Source organism: Musca vetustissima, unplaced genomic scaffold (assembly GCF_032173495.1).
Source record: "Musca vetustissima isolate MV318-11 ecotype Yass unplaced genomic scaffold, APGP_CSIRO_Mvet_v1 utg15341, whole genome shotgun sequence".
Classification (NCBI taxonomy): domain Eukaryota; kingdom Metazoa; phylum Arthropoda; class Insecta; order Diptera; family Muscidae; genus Musca; species Musca vetustissima.
In genome coordinates this window covers 49,011-55,218 of record NW_026880581.1, presented here as the reverse complement: position 1 = coordinate 55,218, position 6,208 = coordinate 49,011, and positions in this window count along the sequence as shown.

Here is a 6,208-nt window from a genome sequence, read left to right as displayed (position 1 = left end):
TCCAAATTTCATGATTCTAGCTCTATTGGTTCGCATAAAATTCAAATTGTACCAAATTTAGTACCCATATAGTACTTTTCGTACACATAAGTACACGCTTTCAAAACCATCTCCTTAAATAGACCAAATTAAGTATATTTTAGTACTTTTCGGATATTTGTAGTTCGAATTTCAAAAAACCCTTTGGTACATCTATCCTACACTCAGCGACCACCAATCCAAATAGCTCTACCGGTTCGCCAAATACAAATGGTATCACATTTAGTACTTTTCGTACCGTTCTGGTACGAATTTCCAAAAACCCTTTTGCAAATCTTCCTAACTTTACATCAGTGACCCACATGCCAAATTTCAGAATTCTAGCTCTTCCCGTTCGCCTAATACAAAGGGTACCATATTTGGTACATTTTAGTACTTTTCGTACCCTTCTAGTTCGAATTTCCAAAAACCCAGCCTTATCTCACGCCTACACACCAACCGCAACCCTCACGCAAAATTTCTAGCTTCTAGCTTCAGCCGTTTCGTCTGGGCGATGATTTGTCAGTCACTCACTCACTTAACATTAAGCTCTTTTATATATTAAGATAATCACTTTTTGTGTACAAGTATACGCCTTGCGGATTATATCAAGACCCTTCCGATAAATCTTAGTGTTCTATAAATAGGAATAAATCTTAAAATGAAATAATATTATGATATATACTTTTTTAAATTGCGTCTAAATCGCGTAATTCTCAAAATCATTTGATGCGCATATATATTTATATATATATATATATTTTCCGAAATTTCATTTGACGGCTAAGATGTGCCACACGTTGCATTGAAGTACCCAAAAAATCGTAAAACGCGAATAATTTCCGAAAACTCCACCGATTTCGGTGTGCACCCTAAAAAAATACATCGATCTATACCGATTTTAATGTGGTCCATTAAGAACCATGGATGTGCCAGCTCACACTATTTTTGAGATAAATTGAGTACATCTCTCTTTCGGCTGAAGTTTTTAAAGTTCTCTTTTCGAAAAAGAACAAAATCCGTATGACGTCATTTATTGAAGCGGAAATGATCCACAGAAAACGCAAATAATTCCGCGATATTTTCAAATACACTTTTTGCCAAATTTCGTGTTTTTGGAAGGCCAGTTCCCGCCGTTCTAGTAGATGGATTTTCACGAAGAAGATTTGATATCATCCGAAACGAAAAAAAACCTTTTTGATCGCGGGTACCCATATCATTCAGTTGACAGATCTAAAAATTTGGCCCGAAAAATAGGTTTTTGCGAAATTTGATCGCACAAAATTTTCACCATCGGATTAGTATTACTCCGAAGCTGTGCATACTACATACACAAAAAACATATCAAATTATGCAGATTCGCGACTAAAATAATCTTATAATCGATTTTTAGAAATTCCTGTTTGCGTATTAAAGCTAGAAGTAAAATTCAAAAAAACGCTCAAAATCGAGCTTCAAAATATCAGCATCATTTAAAGGTAGATGCAGTTAAAATTTTGTTGCCTTCTAGTTTTACTTTGACACGAAGACCGTGAAATGAGTGGCTTAATCACATATCGATAGAGAACATAAAAAAACTGGTTCGCCTCAACCAGTTTTTACACATTTTTTTACAATAAAGTAGACACAGCTTCCACGCATATACACTTAGGAGGTCAATATCATGAACAGTTTGCAACGACAGTTCAATTAACCCAAAACTATTAATTTTTTTCATATACTTAAGTAGTTATTATGGGGTGAACCTCCGCTTCAGCTATGTTAAAAATAAGGTTAATTATCGAAACTTATGTTCAAGTTTTTTTTTTCGAACCAAACCAAAACACGGAACAAATCATATAACTATTTTAATATAAACAAGTGAAAAAGCGTTAAGTTCGGCCGGGCCGAACTTTGGATACCCTCCACCATAGTTATACTGTCAGATACATGTAATGAAAATATAGGGAACATACCAAAAAGTGGGTATATACCGATAATTCTACAAACCGATTTTTGTAAACCATTATGTACACCAAATACAAACTTCATCAATTTTTAATGGGGATTTTTCCTAAAATCTGCAAGATCCAAAAAGTGGACTGATACTGATAACGCATGGTAGAGTATAAAATCCTCAAACTACTGTAATTTATATTACAATGTTATATGAGGCTATGCCTAAAGGGGGACTAATATTGATTACATAGTGTAGGGAAATGGTGAATATTTGGGGATATCATTATGCCTAATTAATGACCGGTATATGTCAATATTGAACTCAATATTTTAATTGTTTATCTCAATTCTTTCCTTCAGGAGGTATCACTATATTGAGGAGATGCCTAAATGTCTGTCGATATATTTCATTATCGTCATGTTTGAGGTTTCTTTTATCACAATACCTTTAGAAGGCGGAATGCTAGCAACAGCTGGCTAAATAGTCTTTGTAGGGTAAAAAAGGGCGTTATATGGGACTACCCCTAAAAAGGGGTGAATATTAATAATTTTTGGTGGGGAGATTTGTTACCATATACGACTACAAAATACCAAATTTCAGCGAATTCGGTTAAAAAACGCGCTCAAGAACCTCAAAATATCGAAAACTGCAGGTACCCTTGGGGACTACCCGAAAAATTGACCTCTATTTATAATTTTCTGTGGAGAGATTAGCTACCCAATAATAACTGAAATTACTAAATTACTGCCAATTCGGTGAAAAATCCGGTCAATCCGGAAATTGGGAGGTACCCTTATATGGGGGCTACTAGAAAAAGTGGACCTATATTTATACTTTTTAGTGGGGAAATTTGGTACCAAATAAGAACCCAATGTACCAAATTTCAGCGAATTCTGTTGAAAACCGCGCTCAAGACCACTAAAATACCGAAAAGGGAGGGGGGGGTGTAACCTTATATGAGGGCTACCCGAATAAGTTGACCTATATTTATAATATTTAGTATAGAGATTTGGTACCCAATAAGATCTCAAAATACCGAATTTCAGCGAATTCGGTTGAAAACCGCGCTCAAGAACCCTAAAATACCGCAAAATTGGGGATACCCTTATATGGGGGCTATCTGAAAATATGGACCCATATTTATAATTTTTAGTGGGGAAATTTGGTACCCAATAAGAACCCAATGTACCGAATTTCAGCGAATTCGGTTGAAAAACGCGCTCAAGAACCCCAAAATACTGAATATTTGGGGGTACCCTTATATGGGAGCTATGCCTAAACGTGGACCGATATAGCCCATCTTCGAACATGACCTGCCTGCAGAAAAAAGACAACTCTATGCAAAATTTTGGCGCTCTATCTCAATTTGTTTAGACGCTAGAGTGATTACAACAGACAGACGGACATGCTTAGATCGTCATAGAATTTTACGCTGATCAAGAATATATATACTTTACAGGGTCGGAAATGATTATTTCGATGCGTTACAAACGGAAAAAACAAAACTAATATACCCTTCATACTATGGTTGAGGGTATAAAAAGGGGGCTATTTGTAATCCCTCCAAAGCAGATAATCCTCAAGTAAAAGAAGTGGGGATATTACATGAAGAAAAATTCACTATTTGGTGTGTTATTTGGTCCGAAGGTGTGATTGGACCTTACAGCTTCGAAAACGACAATGGAACGACTGTTACCGTCAATTCGAAGCTTTATGGTCATATGATAACCGACTTTTTTGCCTGCTATTGATGAATACTATTTGGAGAATATGTGATTGCAACAATACTGCTAAATTTCACATAACTCCAGTTTGTCAAAAAAGGGTCGAAAATAACCTCAAAGGAATCAATGGTTGCAGCAGTCCGCGTGGAGGTCCCTAAACCTACGATCAGTAAACAAAAAAGTATAGGTAGATCAAAAACCGCGGAACATTTGCACCCATCCAAAGTTAGCGCTGTAATTCATTAAAACATTGGTCTGATCTGATCTAGATGTAGGAACTAAAAATGATATATACATTAAAAGAATATATATATATATATATATATATATTAAAATCAGTGCATAATTTATCCAAAATAATCATATTACTTTCGTTATAGGTTTCGAATGGCTTAAGCTTTTTCATTATTTTTATAGATATCCAATTTAGGCGTTTCCCAAACCCTCTGCAAATTTATGACATGGGATAACATGGGACCATCAGGGCAACTCGTAGTAGTCAAGCCTTAAACCTGGGTCAAGGACCCTTAATCCGGATTATGTGTCCCTTAATCCGGATTAAGTGTCCCTTAATCCGGATTAAGTGTCCCTTAATCCGGATTAAGTGGCCTTTCATCCGGATTAAGCCTTAAACCTGGGTCAAGGACCCTTAATCCGGATTAAGTGTCCCTTAATCCGGATTATGTGTCCCTTAATCCGGATTAAGTGTCCCTTAATCCGGATTAAGTGACCCTTAATCCGGATTATGCCTTAAACCTAGGTCAAGGACCCTTAATCCGGATTAAGTGTCCCTTAATCCGGATTATGTGTCCCTTAATCCGGACTAATCCGGATAAAGTGGCCCTTAATCCGGATTATGCCTTAATCCGGATTACGCCTTAATCCTGGGTCAAGGACCCTTAATCCGGATTAAGTGGCCCTTAATCCGGATTATGCCTTAATCCGGATTACGCCTTAAACCTGGGTCAAGGACCCTTAATCCGGATTATGTGTCCCTTAATCCGGAATAAGTGTCCCTTAATCCGGATTAAGTGTCCCTTAATCCGGATTCAGTGGCCCTTAATCCGGATTATGCCTTAATCCGGATTAAGCCTTAAACCTAGGTCAAGGACACTTAATCCGGATTAAGTATCCCTTAATCCAGATTAAGTGGCCCTTAATCCGGATTATGCCTTAAACCTGGGTCAAGGACCCTTAATCCGGATTATGGCCCTTAATCCGGATAAAGCCTTAATCCGGATAAAGCCTTAATCCGGATTAAGGCTTAATCCTGTGTCAGTGCCTTAATCCGTTTAAGCCTTAATCCTGGATCAAGGACACTTAATCCGGATTAAGCCTTAATCCGGAATCAGTGACACTTAATCCCGATTAAGCCTAATCCTGGGTCTATAACCCTTAATCCGGATTAAATATTGATCCCGGGCCAAACTTCTCCCAATTCGGATCATATATATGAGATTAATTGTGTTTCAGTCTTACAAACTTTGAGTCTTTAGTACACAATTTACTTAAAATCGGGTGAAAATATATCTAAATCCGAACCTATTTTCAAGAAACGTAGCACACAACATTCTAGACTTAATTCAGTACACCATGCCAAATTTTGTTCTAATCAAAAGATATATAAGGACTTTCATTCCTTAAGTCTGGAGTCCAGGCTATCCGTTTGCACATAATCAATTTGTACCAAACATAGTACCATTTAGTACACATAAGTACCTCAATCCTGTACTCCAATAGTAATCCTAATTCCTATTTTTAAGTATTCAATCTCTTTACGCTCATCTAAATGCAGATAGTACCAAATTTAGTACTTTTCATAGACATAAGTACGAATTTCTAAAATGGAGCATCTACATCCTTCTAACTTTCCATCAGTGAACCACCTCTAAAATTTCAGAATTCTAGCCCTTCCCCTTTGTCTACCCTCGATTCGGGGTCAATGACCCTTAATCCGTATTAAGCCTTAATCCAGTTTGTCAAAAAAGGGTCGAAAATTACCTCAAAGGAATCAATGGTTGCAGCAGTCCGCGTGGAGGTCCCTAAACTTACGATCAGTAACCAAAAAAGTATAGGTAGATCAAAAACCGCGGAACATTTGCACCCATCCAAAGTTAGCGCTGTAATTCATTAAAACATTGGTCTGATCTGATCTAGATGTAGGAACTAAAAATGATATATACATTAAAAGAATATATATATATATATATATATATTAAAATCAGTGCATAATTTATCCAAAATAATCATATTACTTTCGTTATAGGTTTCGAATGGGTTAAGCTTTTTCATTATTTTTATAGATATCCAATTTAGGCGTTTCCCAAACCCTCTGCAAATTTATGACATGGGATAACATGGGATCATCAGGGCAACTCGTAGTAGTCAAGCCTTAAACCTGGGTCAAGGACCCTTAATCCGGATTATGTGTCCCTTAATCCGGATTAAGTGGCCCTTCCTCCGGATTAAGCCTTAAACCTGGGTCAAGGACCCTTAATCCGGATTAAGTGTCCCTTAATGCGGATTA